This window comes from Mirounga angustirostris, unplaced genomic scaffold, assembly GCF_029215605.1.
Source record: "Mirounga angustirostris isolate CCGP_5_RB_7025 unplaced genomic scaffold, mMirAng1.0.hap1 SCAF_14, whole genome shotgun sequence".
Taxonomy (NCBI): domain Eukaryota; kingdom Metazoa; phylum Chordata; class Mammalia; order Carnivora; family Phocidae; genus Mirounga; species Mirounga angustirostris.
In genome coordinates this window covers 25,981,534-26,000,846 of record NW_026991722.1, presented here as the reverse complement: position 1 = coordinate 26,000,846, position 19,313 = coordinate 25,981,534, and the positions used below count along the sequence as shown (strand labels likewise).

General features: G+C 47.7%; 1 long non-coding RNA gene across 1 annotated transcript in view; it reads right to left on the bottom strand.

Moving 5' to 3' along the window:
- Positions 1-380: 380 nt before the first annotated feature.
- Positions 381-19,313, bottom strand: part of LOC135362454 (uncharacterized) — a 30,047-nt gene continuing 11,114 nt past the window's right edge. The window contains exon 3 of the long non-coding RNA XR_010407190.1: positions 381-580. This is a non-coding gene — a long non-coding RNA (uncharacterized LOC135362454). The remainder of the gene's footprint in view (positions 581-19,313) is intronic.

The following is a 19,313-nucleotide window of genomic DNA, read 5'->3' as shown; positions in this document are numbered from 1 at the left end:
CGTCTGCCTGCACACAAATACCATTCCCAATCCGACCCACAAGTGGCTGGACAAAGGCCTTCTGTTCTTGAGTCAGCTCTCCGTCCCTGGTGGCCAAGAGTCCAGCCTGAATCCACCACCAAACACCCACGGTTTGAGGCCCTCGAGCAGTGGCCCAGGGCAGGAGAGGCCCAACCTGACAGGTACAAGGTGACGTGGGACATGTTTCCAGGAAGGATGGAAACTTGGGAGAGAGGGAAGGATTTTGAGAAAAAGAATGAAAACTTTGAAATATGTAAAAAATACAATGGTGTCCTTTATAAACCTAAAGATGCACAAGGTAGGAGCATTAAAGGGGACAATTAAATTTTAGTAATGAAGTAACCACTTTATTAACGTGTTTATAGTATACTTGTCAACACAAAAAGCTGAAGGTATGAGTGAAAATTTTGATGTGAATGTTTTTTTCAAAGTCACCATTTATTCTTCCATTTTCCTCTTGTTGCAGCTGGGGTCCATTTTTAGTTCCTGCTGTTGCTTATTCATATCCATCTTTGCTGTTCTTCATCAATGTTGGCAAAGGATTTTCTATTATAGTGGCCTTTAAAAGAGAAAAAAAAAAGCTTTTGGCTTTATGAATTAACTCTGCTTTTTGTTTTCTGTTAAATTTATTTGAGCTTCTGGCTTTTTAATTCTGTTTATTGTCTTTGGTTTTGTATTGTTGTTCTTTATCTAATTTCTTGAGTTGAAATCTTAGGTCATTTATTTTCAGACTTGGTGTCTTGTCATTAATGGATCTAAGGCTTTAAATTATCTTCTGAATACCCATACTCCGTATGTTTTAACATACTGCATTCTTATATTTATTCTAATAATGTAATTTCTTTTGTGATTGACCCTTTACTCCAATAATTATTTAGAGGACTAAGTTATTTAAATGACAGATGCACAGATTTTATTTTTGTGATCATTTTGTTGAGGATTTCTCATTTTGTTGCATTATGGTTACTGAATGTGACATTTAGGTATGATAGTGATCTTTAGAAAGGTATTGATATTTTATTTGTGACCTAACACATGGGCAATTATGTGAATGTTCCAGATATGTTGGACAGGGATTTGTGTTCTCTATTTGTTTAGCATATGTCACATATTCTGATGTCATCACCCTTGTTAATCATGTTGTTTCCTTTATATCCTTACCTGGTTGTCTTGTTGATCTGCTGAGAGCTAAGTTAAAGCCTCTGATCTGATACGGTCTTTATCTGTTTTTCCCAGGAATGCTATCAATTTTTGCTTTATATATTTTCAGGTTTTTTAGTATGTGCATAACGGTTTATGATTATTATATATCATCTTAACAGGAAGTTCCTTTCATCAACATAAACTATTCCTCTTTATTTTATTTTCTATGACTATTGCTATTCCTGTGTTTTATTTTATTAGTTTTCCCTGATAGATATCTTTATATTTTTCCTTTGGTTTTCAACTTCTCTACCAGCTGTATACATGTATCTTGCAGGAAACTTCGGATTTTTTAAAAATCCAGTTTGAGAAGACTTTAACTCATTCACAAGAATTGTAATTGCTGATATGCTTAATTATTCTAACAATCCTATGTGCATATATATATATATCTGTGTATCCTATTTACCACATTTTCTGGTTTGGTTTTTATCCATTTTTCTGCCTTTTGCTAATTTGTTTGAGCTGTTTTTATTTGATTCCATTTTTCTAGTAGAAACTATACCCTAGACTTCTACTTTTCTAGTGTTTATAAAATTTTGTGAGTAATCCCTTGCATTTCTGTAACGATATCTACACTAGTCAGTATCTAGAGTCACCCCTAGCTCAAACTGAAAACAAACTGCCTGCCTATCACTCCCTCCCTCACCACTTCTGCCTGTATCTCCCATGTTGATCGTACTTAAAATATTTGTTCTAGATTTGCTTTTGAAATATTTTTACAACAAACAACAGGTTTTACTAATTTCTCTTCACTTTATTGTGTCTTCCTTGTAGATTATTTGGTATTTGTTACATGTGAGATACTCAGTTGTATAAAACCCATCTCAACTTTATTCAGATTTATTTTTTGAGGGAAGAATTACATGCCTTTATCCTACAGGCATTGAAAGTTATTTGAAAGTGTTTTAAGAGTTTTTTTGTGAAGGGAATATATATTATTTTGTTCATATAATTTTAGGAATAAGTTTGGCTTTAACAGAAAGTCCACAGAATAACAGCTTAAAAACCTTGAGGTGTATTTTTCTCTCAAGTAAAAGAAAGCCCAGAGGGAATCAGTGCAGGTCTAGGGTAGTCACTGAATGGTGTCAGGAACTTGGGCTTCTGTCTTGTTGTTCCATAGAACATGGCCCAAAGCCACCTCATGGTTCAATATGGCTGCTGGGACTCCAGCCATTACATCAAAAATAGCAGGAAGGAAGAAGGCAGAAAAAGAAGGGCACCCTATCATTTTAAGGAGATTTCCCGGAACACAATAATTCTACTTATATTTATATGCTATACCTAGCTGTAATGGAGGCTAAGAAATGAGGTTTTTTTTTTTAATTGAACGGAGATGTGCCTACATTAGGGCACATTACAGTGAAATTTAAGAATAGCAGGAATCAATAGAAGGTCCTAAAAGCTTCTAAAGAATAGAAAAAAGTCACATTAAAAATAAAAGGTCATAGGGCGCCTGGGTGGCTCAGTTGAGCATCTGCCTTCGGCTCAGGTCATGATCTCAGGGTTCTGGGATTAAGCCCCGCGTCAGGCTCCCTGCTCAGCGGGAAGTCTGCTTCTCCCTCTCCCTCGGCCACTCCCCCTGCTCATGATCTCTCTCTCAAATACATAAATAAAATATTTAAAAAAAATAAAAGGTCACATTCCAATGATTCAGAATCAGAATGTCCACAGCAACAATGGAAGCTAAAAAGCAACATACCAATACCTTCAAAAGTCTGTGGGAAAAGGTTCTCCAACTTGGAATTCTATCTCCAACCAAACCCTCCAATGCGAGGGTTTTCATTTTTCACAGGGAGGTACTGAATGATGCACTTCACCAAAATGAGGAAGTGAGCCAAGAAAAAGAAAAACATGGGATCCGGGAAACAGGAACCCAACCAAGAAAAGAGGTGAGGAAAAATCCCAGGAAAATGGCTGAAAGAATAGTTAACACATTTGAACATAATGAGAAGAGATCTTCAGGTCTGTGGGAGAATTTGGGAACAGATTCACCATCGTGTACTAACAGGTATATAAACTAAGCAAATAAAAATGAAAACAAGTCTTAATCCAGAGGGGAGAACAAAAAGAATTATACTCCTAACTCCTAATTACACAGCTTAGCTTGACTAGTATCTCTATGGTCACATGAATATGTGATTCTCACCAAAACTTCTGCTGGAGCTCCATGGGCGGAGGTGGGACAGATAAGTGTATTTGGTGGGGAGGAAATGAGCACGTGAGCAAACTAAAATCTAATTTTCCACAGTTGCAAGTCAACAGATAGTTCTTAAAAGAGAGAAATCAAGAAATAGCTACATATACCAGAAATGGAGAAATACAGAAGTAAACAGCAGGAGAAATAGCTAAAAGAATGGACAGTGGTTGCTCCAGGGAGTACGAATTTAGGATGCAGAGACAGGGGGGCATGCCGCTCTTTCACATTATAGCCCTAGTAATACTTTTTTCTCTGTATAAATGGCACAGTTTGCTGAACAATATAAATCAAATACACTTAAAGAAATAGATTAATGCCGGGCAATTTGGGGCTCCTTCTTCCTTGTTGGCAGGGGAGGTGATGGGGAAAGAAAGCATCTTCCACACTAGCCAAATACATTAATTCTTCCAGAGGTGAACTGGAAGGCTAGTAAATGTTCTGAGTCCATACTCGTCTGATAGGGCTTCATTTTGCCCTCACACTTGAATGATAATTTATGTTCAAAGCCATTTCCCCTCAGAGCTTTGAAAATATGCTTCATTATTTTTTTGTATCCAGTTTTGTTGATGAGGAGTATGATGTCAATCCAGTCCTGGTTCCCAAGCGTAGCAGGTTGAATCGTGCCCCCCCAAAAGACATGTCCACGTCCGAACTCCCAGCAACGGTTTTGAGGGTGACCTTCTTTGGAAAGATGATGCACGCACATATAATTAAGTTAAGGATCTCGAGACGAGATCCCATAGGGTGGACCTTAACTCTGAACACTAGTGTCCTTATACCAAGAGAGGACACACGGAGACCTAAGGAAGAAGGGCGTGGGAAGGCGGAGACAGGGGTGGCAAGCCAATGAGGGGACAGGACCGGCGAGAGCTACCAGAGCCAGTCGGGACAGGCACCCAAGCAATGCTTCCTCTGAGCCTCCAAAAGGAACCAGTGCTGACAACTTCTTGATTTCAGACTCTGGCCTCCAGACCAGTGATAATTACCTTTCTGTTGTTTGAAAGCCGCCCAGTTTGTGATACTTTGTTACAGGAAACTGACAGACATGCATATAATTATTCTCCTCTTGGAACGTTTTTAGGGGTCTCCCTGTATCTTTGATGTTCTAGAATCTCATTGTGACGTGTCTATGTCGGTGGATTTTTAAATTTTGTTGGCCATCCCCAGGCCCTTTAAGGCTGAGGATTTTTATCTTTCTTTGGTTCTGGGCAATTCCCTTCTATGAATTCTTTTAAGTATTGTCTCTCCTCCATCATTTCTATTTTCTCCTTTTGGTACTCTTAATTCACATACGCTTGGTGTTGGTTCACTTTTCTCTCCTATTTTCTATCTCCTTCCCTTTTGCATTGCATCCCTAGAGAAATTCTTGTCTTTTCAGCACTCTTCCTTCATCCGTGCTCATTTTGCAACTCAGTGCAGCTGTGAGATTTTTTTTAATGTCAACTAACAAAATTTTAATTTCCATCATCTCTAGTTGATTTGGGTTATAGGGATCCAAAAGCCTCCATATCTTTGAGGAGACACCTCGTGGTTGGAAGGAAGTTGCAGTGTGTCCTCAGAACACCATCATCGGGTACCTTCCTCAGATCTTCCTATTTCCAATTAGGAAAGGAGTCCAGAACTTGTCTCTGATTCTGACATTCACTGCTGTTAACTGCACCCTTGCGAGGCAGCAGGCAATTTGCTGAGCACTTAATGTGAATCACCTTATTTAATGCTATTTATTTAACATTACCATAAGGATGGTAATATTCATATCCCCATTTAATAGATGGGCAAGCTAAGCCAGAGTAGAGTTTACTTGCCGCTGATCACAGTAAAGCTAGTCAGTAGTAGAGATGAAATATGAATGTAAGTATGGCTGGTTCCAGAACCTGAGCCTGTGGCCACTCCATTATTCCACCCCGAATGATGTTGCATATGATACCACCCATCTCTAGATATCGGTTGGTGCATTTTTTAATTGTTAAAGGAGAATAGTGTAGAGAAGTGGTGCTCAACCAGGAGTGACTTTGTTCCCTAGGGGACACTTGACAATGTCTGGAGACATTATTGATGGTCACAAAGGGGAAGAGAGGAAGGTGCTCCCGGCATCTAGTGGGGAGAGGCCAGGGAAGCTACTAGTCATCCTACAACGCACAGGATGGCCCCACAACAAAGAATGACCCAGCTTCAAGTGGCAGCAGTGCTGAGGTGGGGACACTGTGGTACAGAGCATCCAGAACCTCTTCCAGGCCTGCGAGTCCATGCTGACTAGTCCAGAATGTCAGGGCTGAGTGCAGGAGAGCAGCCCAGAAAGGCTTGAGTGGGCAGAGGCTGGCCACTGCCATGACAAAGCACACTGTAAGGGTGAGGAACAGGTGTTCGTCCCAGGCCAGAGAGCAGCAGTGTCCCAGAGGTCATCAGCCGCTCGAACCCCAGACTCCACACTAGCCTCTTCGGACCAAGTTAACATTCACTGGGTAAGGCCCTCTGAGACAGGACATGTAGCATATAAATGTGGGAGTTTCCGCTTTGTTTCTTCTTTCTCTTCATCTCAGACAGGCAGCCATGCCCTAGTCCGCTTCTCAGCCCCTCTGCTCTCAGGATGGAGAGCAGAAAAAGACCCAGGGACAGACAGGTGGCCAGGGCGGCAGCCAGATGTGGGGGCAGCTGCAGAGGCTGTCCCCAGGCTAGCAATCCAGCCTCTCCAAAGGAAAGCACGCCTCCAAGGGAGGGGAGTGGGGCGGAGCGTGGAGGGGGCCTACCCAGCTGGGTTCAGGTAAGGGGCTGAACTCAAGCAGCGTCCTACCTGTCTAAACTGTTATATGAGGCAGTCCCTTGGGAAAGCCTGCAAGCAGAATGGGGAGGGGGTGTCTGGGCCTGGCTCCCCTGCACCCAGCGTGATTCCAGAGCTGCCACGCATCTGGGGCCAGCCCGGGCCGGTGCTCAGGCATCTCCCAGCCACTCTGGGCCCTCCGGCACCCATGGATTTCTCTAAAACTACCTGCCTGCCTCCCCTGCCAACCCCACCAAAATGAATGACGCACAGAGGGGTGAAAAGCAGGGAAGCCCCCCCGCCCCCGCCTTGGAACATGTCCCGGGCCCAGTGTGATCAGTGGCCCAGCAGTGGTGAGGTGAACCAACCCTCCCACTGTGCTCCTCCCTTCCCCACCTGCTGACAAGGAACCAAGGCCAGGAGGAGGAGACGAGCGGGGCTAACACAGTCCCCAGTCTGAGCCCCATCCCGGAACCCCTGGGAGCCCGCCACACCTCCCCACAGCCAGTCTGAATCCTGGTGAGCCCCGCTCTGTGCAGCAACAAATGGAGGAATGAAATCTCAGCTCATCAGTCCCTGCTCTTCAAACTCAAAGCCCATGTCCCTATTGACCCACTGGAACATTTTGGAGATCGTTAATCTTCATTTCTGATTGATTTTCTGTCAATATCTCCCTGCCTCACCCCCACCCCAGCCTTTCCATCAAGTAGTTAATGAGCTGTAAACAAACACTTGGATGCGCTAGGGGGGTGGTTTTCCAGAAGCCTTCGAATACCGAATCAGGAACTGCCCCCTCTAGTTCTCCTATGGGTGTGTGTGTGTACGTTTAGTTTTTCTCACTTGGGGTTGCCACTACTGATGAGGTGAGAATAACCTCTCCCCTCTCCAAGAAGTAACTAGCAACTTCCCATCATGAAGGCAGTGCGTTGAATAAACCCCAAATCTCTCTCCTCTGCCTCCCACCACCCTATCACTGCTACTCTGGGTTAAGGGCTCCAGAAGGAGCAGCTATGCAAGAGGTGGTGGATTTAGGGGCACAATGTAGGAATCAGTTTGCCTCCTGGCAGGTCCCAGGATCTAGCTGGGTGGGATCCAGCCTGGAGAAATTAGGAGGGAAGGCCTGGGTGGGGCACCTAAGGAATGTCCCAGGGTGCCACAGGAGCCAGAATGACAGTGGGCTGGAGAAGCCACCCACGACCCCTCACGGTGGGGGTCTCAGTTTCCTCATCCATCCGATGGGGTCAAGAATTCCTTTCCTATCTACCTCCCAGGAGTGTTCGAAGGATGTGGGGACACAGGGCTTGGGAAAAGTCTAGAGGAATTACAGATGTCAGCGAGGTGACCATCCCCCTCCCCCCGAGTCCTCTGGCCCCTACGCCCCTCTCAGGGGCCCCACCTGTCATCCCCACCCGCCAAGGCCCTGGAGTTTTTCTGCAGCCCGCCTGAATGTTAACACGCAGGGAAAACTTCAAGGAAAACATACAGCTGATAAAAATTTAATGCTATATGTAACAAAGCAGAATGAATATTTAATCCGTGCTTTTATGCGAAACCACATAACCAACCGGCCCCACGCGGCGGCGAGGACCGCGCGGCCCCTCCCCGCTCGCGGCGCCCCGCGCCCGGCAGAGAAGCAGTTAAGCTGCTGGCAACAAGCAGCTCCTAATAAACACTCGGCTAATTCTGTAGGAAAAGCACTAATTAGAAAAGCAATAATAATCGGTGTAATTGCTCTAAATTACCCTCCTAACAGAGAACTGCGCTCGAAGCCGGGAACGCAGCTGCCGCCGCCCAGCCCCGCGCCCCGCGGCCCCGCGCTCTGCTGCCCCCTGGCGGCCGCCGCGCGCCGCGCCCGCCTGGTCGCCAAGAGCCGCCGCGCGAACCCCGGCGTTCGGGCGCCCCCTGGTGGCCGCGCCGGAGCACTTACCTGCGGACAGGCTGGAGGTCCCGAGCACTAGGGGACTGATACTTGGATCTTCTCCTCTGCCCTCAGCCTTTCTCCCAGGGGACTGCTGACAAGGAACCCACGTCACATTGGCTGGACTCAAGGAAGAGAGAGCGGGGTGAAAATCATAACGGGATGAGTGGACCTCTAAAGAGTCCTCGGGATTCGGGATGGTGTGTATTTGGGGCATTGCTCTGGGAATGGGGTTGAAACAGACAATCTCAAAGAACGGGGGCCTTCCGCAAACGTGGGAGCTCTATATTACAAGAGAGATGGGCTGTTCTGAGAAGAGCTTCTCAGAGCCCAGCCTGGCGTGAGCATTGGAGGGTGCTCACCCTGGGCGGTCAGGGAAGCCCTCTGGAGGAGGCGTGGTCTCAGCCCGCCCCGGGAAGCTAATGCTAGAGGTTTACAATAAGGATCCTGGGAGCTTGGATGGATTCTGGTACAGCTTACCCCTCTGCAAAGGGAACAGGGAGGGATGTGTGCCAAAGAAAACTCAAATACTGCTCCCCTGTCCCCCGCCCTCACATGACCGTACCCCCTTCCTGACACCAGCACCAGCCACCCTCCTCTTCACCCCCAAGCCAAGGGGGGGGGGTGCACAGTCTGGGGACCAGACTGCCTGGGTTCGAATCCTGGCTATTCCATTGACTCACTGTGTGACCACGGGCAAGTTGCTTAACTTCTCTGTGCCTCGTTTTCCTCCTTTATACAATGAGGATACTAATAATAGTAACCTAACTCATGGGATTATTGGGCAAACTAATTGAATCTGCAGTACAGCACGCACTCAATACGGGTTAGCTATTAATATTGTCTGATTCGTGTAATAGAGCCGGACATACCACGCTGAAACAAAGACGCGTCTGAAAACCTCTGAATTCAATGATCTCCAAGGTCTCTTCCAGCTTCAAAATTCTCTGATTTTAAAATGATTTCTCTTCCTTTACTCACTTTCCCACCTCTGAGCCTCTGCGCCCGCTGGTGTCTGCCCCACACACGCCTCCTCCCGGCCTCGTGGCTCGCTGTGAGAGCCCTTCCCTGGGCGGCTTCCGACGCCGGCCCGGCAGAGGTGGTCTGCCCCTCCTCCCCCAGGCTCCCGGCCCTCCCCCTCCCCCTCCCCCTCCCCCTCACCGTTTGTCCCCCTCCTCTGTTTCCTCATCTCTCCTACAGGAGCCCCGGGAACCTGGAGAGCTAAGGGGGTCGCTCACCTCCCCCACACCTGGCCTAGAACAGACTGTTCCACTGACGCTACGTTAATGTTGCAGATGAGGAAACTGAGGCACAGAGGCACGGCGCCAATTGCTGGAAACACCCGGTCAGTCAGAGCCAGGCGGAGAAACCAGGGCCCTGGCTCCCGGGCTGGCTCTGGACTTCTCCTCTCGGCGGGGGCCGGGGTGGGGGGTCGTTCTCACCAGCTCAATTCCGGGGCAGGCTCCGGCACAGCCGAGCGGCAGACCTCTCCCCTCCAGGCATGCAGACAAGGGCCCGTGCACGCGCGCGCACGCACGCGCACGCGCACGCACACCGAGGCCGTACCATCTCCGAGGGGGTCTGTGGGTATCATCTCACATCCGGACCATTGCAGAAGCTTGGACTCGGTCTCCCTGCTTCCACGGGGGCCCCCGCTCTAGCCCATTCTCCGCAGAGCAGCCAGTTGACCTGCTAAAATCAAGTCACTCCCCATGCAAGACGTCAATGGCCCATCTCAGAGTTAAAGCCAAGTGCTTCCAGCGGCTCCCACGGTCCCGCACGCTCAGACCCCAAGCTCATCTTCCCCCATGGCCCTCCCCCGCCCACTTTGTTCCAGCCACATTGGCCCATTTGATATTTTCAGACACCAAGCATAGTCCTACCCAGGCCCTTCCATCCACCTGCAATGCCTTTCCCCCGAGATGGCCACATGGCTAACTCCCTCCCAGCCTTCTGATCGCTGTTCAGATGCCCCTCCTCATTTTAAAATCATAGAATTTTAAAGCTGGAAGAGACCTTGGAGATCATTAAATTCAGGGGTTTTCAGACACGTCCTGGCCACCGTATTTGAAAGAACATCCAATCATGCCTTATCCCCCTACCTATCTTGGTTTCACAGAACTTCCTCACTTGACATAAAATATATATATATATATATTTCATTATTTTTATCTACCTGACTGGACTGAAAGCCTACAAAAGCAGGCATTTTGCCTTTTGTTCACTCATGTATCCCCATATCTGAAATAGTCTTTGCTGCACAGTGTGAGTTCAGTAAAGGTTTGATAAATGTTAAATTAATTCCATAGTGGTGAAGTCATAAAAAAAAGAATTTCTAACGGTGGAATTCGATGCATTGCTATTGAATGGGGCAGAGTGAATGCCAGAAAAGATTTGTAGAATGAAGTGACTTCTTGATGTCTCTGTACGCATCCGGCATCTCCCATGTTAAGGCAGGTGGTTGGTGTGCTCCTTCATTAGAAAGGCTGTCAAAGTACAATCACCATCGTGTTGGTGTTGGATGGTAGGTTTGCTTGTCTGTTTGACTGGTTTTCTGGAGCTGAGTAGCTGTGGGGCACTCCCAGTCTTCACGAGGTGCGGTTTACCAAAGCACACACAGTAGACACCATCTCTCTCCCCAGTGGTCTCTCCTGACTCTAGGTCCCCACCCCCAATTGTTTCCGGCCCAGCCAAATGGAAAATTTAATTTCCAACTAATTAGCCCTGAATTTGGTGCCCCTTGTCAAGTTACAGGACTACCCCTTTTCCAAGGGAGGTGGTCTCCCCACCCACATGTGGCCAACATTTGACACTCCCTCTGGAGGGAGGGAGACAAAGGCCCCCAGCCCTGCCATTGTCTGCTCAGGAGGTCATGGGCAGGCAGATACAAAAGCCTGATGAATTCTTCATTACCCTCTGAAAGGGTGGCTCCTGCAGGCCCCTCTATCACTGGTCACAGGTGGGCCCTTGAATAGAGGAGAAGGACTCTATCTTCTCAACCAACCCGTTTCCTTTCTTGAGTCTTTGAACAGGGCTCCCTCAACCTCCTTCCCACAGCCTCCTCCCCTTAGAGGTGCCAACCATGCAGTTTAGCTGAAACCAGAATCCCTACCGCCAGGTCAAGGCAAGGTCGCCCCAGCATCCAGAGAAACTCCCCTTCCTTCCACACCACAGCCCCTGCAGCTGAGCAAAGCTTCAGGGATCAGCGGGTGAGACCCTGGTTCTTGGTGGAGCTGTCCCCTTCCCTGCTCCAAAAAGGGTTTCCAGGGAGAGATCTGCCCCTCCTTCCACATGGACAGGCCTAAGGAGGAAACACCTTCCCCCAGCAGCTTCCCTGTCCCCCAGGAGTCCAGAGGCAGGATTGGGCCTGAGTCTGGAAAGGAAGGGGCCACACTCTGCCACAGCGCCCTCTGCTGGTGGATCCCTTGCATGTGAGGACCGCAGATTTCACGCCGGGTCCTGACTCTAGTGTCCAAACCACCGTCCCCTGCCCTCAAGTTTCCTCCTCACCCAAGAAGCCCTTCAAGGTGGCACTCCTCTGGCCAAATCTTTTCTCCAGAAATCAATGGAGGGGGAGAAAAGAAAGATGAGGCCTGGGGGGAGGGGTTGGTTTGAGTTAATGAGCTATGTGCTTTCCTTTCCCTATAATCCACGGTATTTGATGTAGTAGCCAATTTAACTTAGCTGTGGGATAATTTGTCATGGGGTTGTTAGGATGGGGGAAGCTAGAGTGGTATGAGGAAGGGTGGGCAAGGCAGGGCCAGAGAGAAGAGGGGACTCTCTCAGCACTTCTAGAAATCCTCCTAGGAGAGAGGCATACTCCGTGCACCAGGAGCCCAGAAAGAGAAGAGTGGACAGGCTGAGGACTGCTTGGGGCAGAGCTAGGATGGATCGGGGAGGGAGGGATGGGCCCAATGTCCGCAGGACCGAGCCCTGGGCCAGGCAGAAGGACCTGGCCTCTCCCCTGAGGACAGGGCTGTGTCTGTGTGACTCTCCAGGGCCTGGGACTCTTCATACCTATTTACAGGATCCCTATAATCCAGGGACCAGGAGATGGATTGATTGGGTCCAGGGACCAATGATTGAGCTCCACACAAAGCTTCTCTGCATCCCAGAATGTGACGAACCAGGACATTCTGGCCTCATTTCTGTGTCCCTGCCTTGTGCTTCCCTTATAGCCAAAAATCAGAGGATGTCAGAGTTAGATGGTCCTTAGAAGGCAACTCATTTTACAGAGAAGCTGGATGGCCATAGGTCCTGGTTTGCCCAGATACCTGTCCCAGTTTCCACCTATTGTCCCAGGGTAATTGTTAATAATCCTCCCTTCCACTCACAAGAGCATCTTTGCAATGTGGACAGTTAACTGTATGTTCCCCTGCAGAAGAAGAGACAGGTGGTCATGCTCCGGTCCCCTGATGTCCTGTGTTCTTCCTGCTATGCTGAAGCACAGCCAAGCGCCAAGGCCCTGGCACTCAAGTCCACAAAACTGGAGGCCCCCTGCCCACTGGAACCCGCATCCTGCAGGAAGCCCCACCCCCACCCCCCGCCCGCCATGACTGCAACCTGCAGGGACCCGCCCGCATCTGAGCCCTGCCATCCCAATCCTGGGCACAGCACTGACCTGTTTCTCCACCAAACCGTGCCAAAGTGAAGAGTGTGAGCGGAGGTGTGTGGAAGAGGAGGCTGGCCGGGCAGCAGGGGTCAGAAGGGGCCAGAAGGCCGGGGTCTGGGACCAATCACTACACATTTCTCACCTGGCACCTGAAACTCAGCAGTGGCTAAAGGCCCGACTGGGAGCTGGGGAAGCCACCCATCTAGATGGGACTGGAATTACAAGGTGGATTTGACCATTTGTGGTCCTGAGCAGAGCGGGACGGCCAGGCCCTCTCCAGTAAGGCCCTACAGGCTGCTTTTCTGGTAGCATGTTGCCCTGACGTGTGTCCATCCCACCACTGCAACCTGCAGACCCCACTCTCAGAGGGTCCATTTGACATCTGGTCCACCCATTTTTCTGCTGGCCTGCTTTCTGGGTGGCAGCGCCCACCAGGCACAAGCTGGAGTGCTGGATTCTCTCTCCTCCCTTCTCTTCTCGGGAGGTGTGCGGTCTCCCTCCTCCAGGCACTCCAGCCTTCCCCCTTCTGGATAGACCAGGCTCCTTTCCCAGGGTCCAGAGCGGCCTGAAGCCTGCCTCTTGCGCCAGCTGCCGTCCACTCTCTGGAATGTAGCACCACCTAGTGGCAGCCTGCAGCCTAACAGCGCCCCCCGTGAAATTTCAGTGAGTCAACACATTTTTCAAACATCAACCAACTACCAGGTTGGTAGTCCAGTCCACCAGGGATGGGCAGAAGATCCAGAAGAAAAACCAAGGCAAACAAACAAACAAGAAACCTAAGACATGCTCCCTGCATAAGAAGTCAGCTACCTTTGAGCATGAGCATGAGTCAGACCATCGAGGGTTTAAATCCCTCCTACAGCACTTACTAGCTGTGTTATCCTGGGCATGTTATTTAACCTCTCTGTGTCCCAATTTCCTCTTTTGTAAAATGGTAACAATAAAAGTATCTCTCTCAAAAATATGTTGTAAAGATGAACTGAGTTGAAGGATTAAAACACTTAGCACAGAGCTCAGCAGACAGTAAATGAGTTTTTAAATGGATGCTATTCTTCTTGAGATGATAAAATTATTAATTCATGTTGTAAGAACTCAGGGGAAGGTCCACCCAGTTATGAATTGGAATCACGACAGACAGCTTAACAGAAGAGGTAAAGCACTGAGTAGGGCCCTGCAGAAAATGTAGGGCCTATAAGTAAGTCAGTAAACCTCTTTAGGCCTTGTCTTTAAATGAGAACAAGACAAAGTACTTGAGGTAGAGAACACAAGCGGATCATCCTTAGGGTAACATCTTTCGGTGATTAACATGTAACACACCTACCATGTGCCAGGCTTTGGGGCTTCAGAGATAAGGAGATATAGTCACCGACCTCAAAATCGCAATTGCAGTCTGGCTCACATCACAGAGAGAAGAGGTTGTGGGCCTTCCCCACCCCAATCCCTACACCAAACGCTGAAGACAAAGGTCAGGGCCATTTGTTAGGACTGTAACCACAGCAGGTAGAATCTCCAGGATGTCGCGCCCCCGCCCCGCCCGAAAGCGTGATCCAGGGGTCAGTGGGGCTGTGGTCTCATCAGATGCTTAACTGGGGAAACCCCCTTCTGGGCTCCCTTGAGTCATCAACAGCATTCATCTTCTCTCAACTTATGACTGAGGGCCCAGTGTTCCTGCTGCCTCTCAGCATTTAAAGGTTTCTTTAAAAAAAAAAAATTTATTTCTTTGAGAGAGAGAGAGCAAGCCAGGGGAGGGGCAGAGGAAGAAAGAAAATCCTGAAGCAGACTCCCTGCTGAGTGCAGAGCCCGACACAGGGCTCAATCCCAGGACCCTGAGATCATGACCAGAGCCGAAACCAAGAGTCGGCCATTCACCCACCTGCACCATCCAGACACCCAGACACCCAGACACCCTGACATTTGGAAGTTTTGCACACCTCCCTGCCACATGGCCCTCTCTATGGACCGTTCACACATGTGATTTTGCTTCTTCAAGACTAGCAAAGAAGTCTTTCTCTTCTAGTAGCACAGAATCCTCTGTAAAGAAACATAATCATGGCAGTGACTCCCTATCATCTCTGCCATATTCTATGGATGAGAAGTAAGTCACAGGTCCCACCCACACTCCCAGAGAGAGGACTGTACAGGAATATGGATCACTGCGTGTGTCTGCCACAGTAAGTCAGACGGTGATTCGCTTAAATCAAAGCCTTGAACAGGAGAGTCAAGATACTGATTAGCTTTTGATTTGATTAGATTAAGCCTGCTTATTAAAGTTTCTAGGGTAACCACTAAAAGGATAGAACCAAGATATATAACTCCAAATTAATGGAGGGGGGAGTGGGTGAGAGTCCTCAGTACAAAAGAAAACAAAAAAGGGGGGAAAAAAGAAACGAAGAAAATTGAGCAAGTAGAAAATGCAAAATAATATAAATAAATCTGCATTTTATCAGTAGTCTTAACAAGTGTTAAGTGGATTAATTAACTTGCCAGTGAAAAAATTAAGTTCGTATTACTCGTTTTTTAAATCACCTAGCTACAAGCTAACTGCAAGAGACATTTTTAAAACACAAAGATGCAGAAAGTAAAAGGGTGGAAAAAGTAAATATACCATCAAAATAGTATTCAAAAGAAAAAAGACTGGATAAATACATTGTGATGTGGTCATCAAGTGGAGTATCTTCCAGCAGTGAAAATGAGTGAATCACAGCAATATTGACCAACATGGACAAAGACTACAAGAATGTTGTTTTTGTTTTTTTTTTTTAAGCAAATAAGTAAAAAATAAATAAGCTAGTCATAAAAGAATGCATGCAATATGATTCCACTCAAATTTCAAAAGCATCCAAAACTAAATAATATAGTTTATAATACACACCTATGATAATTATAAAGAAAAAAGAAATAAACAGAATTTTCTCCAGAGATGGGGAAGGGATTTGGAAAGGGCACAAAGAAGTTACAGAGTGGGGCACCTGGGTGGCTCAGTTGGTTAAGTGACTGCCTTCAGCTCAGGTCATGATCCTGGAATCCTAGGATCGAGCCCCGCATCGGGCTCCCTGCTCAGCAAGGAGTCTGCTTCTCCCTCTGATCCTCCTCCCTCTCATGCTCTCTATCTCTCATTCTTTCTCTCTCAAATAAATAAATAAAATCTTTAAAAAAAAAAAAAGAAGTTACAGAGTGATTACAATGGAAATTTGGTAATGTTTGAATTGAATGATAATACAATACAGTACACGAAAACAATTTCTTAAGCTTAATGCACAGAGGATGCATATTCATCTTATTTGTATTTTTAATATCTTTTATAAGTTCCTGTGTATAATATTCTTTCCAATGTGTTTAAAATTCAGTAAGTAGTTAAAATTTGTTGAAATCCTGATAGTTTACTGTATTCTGGACCCAGAGGAGAAGTATAGCAATGGCACCATGAGAAGAGAGGGCTTTCCCTGGGATTGCTGCAAACTTCACATACACCAACTTGTAGCATCCTACAAAGTCAAGTCTCTACCCACATAGCCCAATAAAGACACAGAACTGCTCATGTCCATTGCAGCCAGAAGACACTCTCTTGCCAAGGATTTGAGGCTGGACCAAGGGATCCTTGTTCCTTTTTGTCTTTCCAGTGAACCTGATGGACGTCCACTCCATTCTGGGCATCTCAGAATTCCTGTCCAGGTGAGAAACTTCCCCACCATGCTACGTGATACTATGTGCTTGGGTCCATTTCTCATTTCATACCATTTTTGGTAACACCTGCCATGTGCCAGACCATGGGCTGACTGCCAGGGGGACCAAAATGAAATACGGCAAACACAGTCCCACCCCCAGATGCTTAGAGCCCAGGAGTGCTGCAGACAAGCAAACGGGCAAATGCAATAGGGAATGTTCAATGCAGTAAGGGCCTGAGCTCCGTGCGTGAGGGGAGAAGACGAGGAAGGTTTCCAAACTCAGAGCGGAGATAGGGAGCCTGGCTGGACAAAGTGGTATCCAAGCCTAGAAGGCAGAGGGCCTACAGTGCCATCCTCCCAGCATCAACCTGACTTAGATTCAGTAATAAGAGTTCATGTATCTATCCCCCAAGGATCAAACCTTTCCTGGCTTCTACTGTATAGTTCTCTGACACCCACTGGGGTGATGAGCCCCACTGTTTGACGCTGTGCTTCTCACACCGGGGCCCTCCTTTGGATTGTCCTGCAGCGTGGGGAGCACCCTGCTGAGATGGTGCCCGCAGGTGCCCACTCTGTCCTGCCCCAGGCCTTTGGCAGGGAGTCTGGCCTGTCGGCCTGCTGTATGACAAGCAGAACTGGACAAACTGGAACACAAGACTCTTGCCTTCCCACCCTGAATTCCCTCCAGCAGAAGCACACAAGACCAGTCCAAACTCTTAAGCCCGGGGAAGCTCAACTTGGGGGCACCAGGAGAGGAGGTGAGGAGGCTGGGAAAGCTGGAGGTGTTCATCTGTAGTGGGGAGACCGGTTCCACAACTGTCTAGCTGTGTGGCTTAGGCAAGTCACATCACATCTCTGGCCTCAGTTTCCTCCTCTATGAATTGGGCATAAACTATGCCGGCCTCTCAGGATGGAAAGAGGGTGAAGGAGCTGATTCAAGGAAGCCCACTGAGAGACACAAAGCTCAGTCTTTGTTCTCAAATCTGGCCAGAGACTTGAGACTCCATAGGCCAGAGATTCCTCCCTCTCCACCCAAGGCCACTCTTGGCACACCATCCACCCAGACCAGACCCAGGCTCACTCGGTTCCTGACTCTGGACTCCCATGTGGGCTCCCAGGGGGCTCAGAGGAAGCTGAGTGCAGAGTGGGTGGAGAGCAGGGGATCAGACCCTTTCCTACAACTTGTCCAGACAGAAAGTTGCTGCCCCCCCTGGGGGAGGGGGGCGGTTCTCCTATTGCCCAAAGGATGCTATGCAAGCCAGCACCACCAGGTGACCCCAAGGAACCAGCCACTGCTTGGATCTCCACTCCAGGGGCTCCTGAGAGACAACACATTATTGTAAAAGTACAGAAGCCTGAAGCAGAGAGACCTCCATAGAGAAAACCCAGGCCAGCCTCCTTACCTTTTTGGAGGCCACAGACTGCTTGAAGAATCTGATGAGAACTATTGACCCTCTACCCAGAAAAATCCTCCAGCCCATATACTCAACTTAGGACATAGGAAAGACTTCCCCCTTGTTGGTATCCCTGGGGGCCACTCTGTCTTCTAAAGAGAGGGCACTGAGCAGAGATAAGATTTTTCTCCACATTACAAGGTCAGTTTCAGGTTATTTATCCTGCAGTTGTTTACTGGGTGACAGCTCTGTACATGCCAGGCACTGTTCTGGGCACTGGGGATGCAACAGTGGCCATCAAGACGGACATGGTCCCTGTCTTGCAACCTAGTGAGAGAGACACTCTAGAAAATAATTACTCTCCTAATTAATCATGGTTGGGACACAGGGATCAAAAAATACCATGCTGTGGGAATATATAAGGGAGGATCTGAAGGAGAGGAGAGGAAGGAAGAAAGGCTTTCTCTGAGGAAGTGACGTGTAAGCTGAGATGGGGGTTGGATAGGAGGAAGTCCGGTGGAGAAGGGAAGGACAGCATTCAGGCAGAGGGAACAGCAAAGGTGAAGGAGTGCAGCCGGTGGAAGCCAGTGTGGCTGGAGCAGCGGCCCCAGGAACATTATCAGGGGTCTTCACGGTTTCAGAGATACCCTCGAGGCTACTGCAGGGGTCGGGGACCAGGCAGAAACACTGCCATCTGCTCTCAGAAGAGATGGGCGGATCTGCCCTGTCGAACCACAGAGAAACACCTCATTAGTGGGTATTCGCGACCAAACTCAGTTGGGTCTTACTGTTCAGAACTGCCATGGACACATAGAATCATAGACCTAGAAAGCCCCAATGAGACCATCTAGAGCAGGATGATGATCCTGCTGCACAATAAAATCACCCAAGACACTTGGAAAAATATTTAGGCTCAGACCCTACCTATCCCAGACCAACTAAATCAGAATACCTGGGCACAAGACTCAGTCAGGGGTACTTTGCAAGGCTCCTAGATGATCCCAATGAGCAGCCAGGGAAGAGAATAACTATCTTTATTTTTTTTTAAGAGATGGAACAACTGAGGCCCAATTAGTTATCCTAGAAATGTACCCATATTCACATTATACAAGAATTGAAAGTGAAGAAAGAGAAGGGGTCATAGAAATCTCATGTTTAAAATACGGTTGAACTTAGGGAAAAGTGGATCTCACTTTCTCTTGCTTTGTCCAGAAAAGCAGTGTTTATAAGGTGAATGTATAAGCGTTATGGAGAACCACATGCAAAAGAATGAAGTTGGATCCCTTCCTTACCCATGCAAAAAATTGACTCAAGATGGATCAAAGACCTAAATGCAAGAGTTAAATAATAAAAATCATAAAGGAAAACATAGGGGTAAATCTTCATGCCCTTGGGTTAAGCAAAATCTTCTTAGGTAGGACACCAAAAGCACAAGTAACGAAAGGAAAAAATAGAATAAATGGACTTCATCACAATTACAAGCTTCTGTGATACTAAAAATACAATCAAGAAAACAGAAGAAAACAACCTACAGCATGGAAC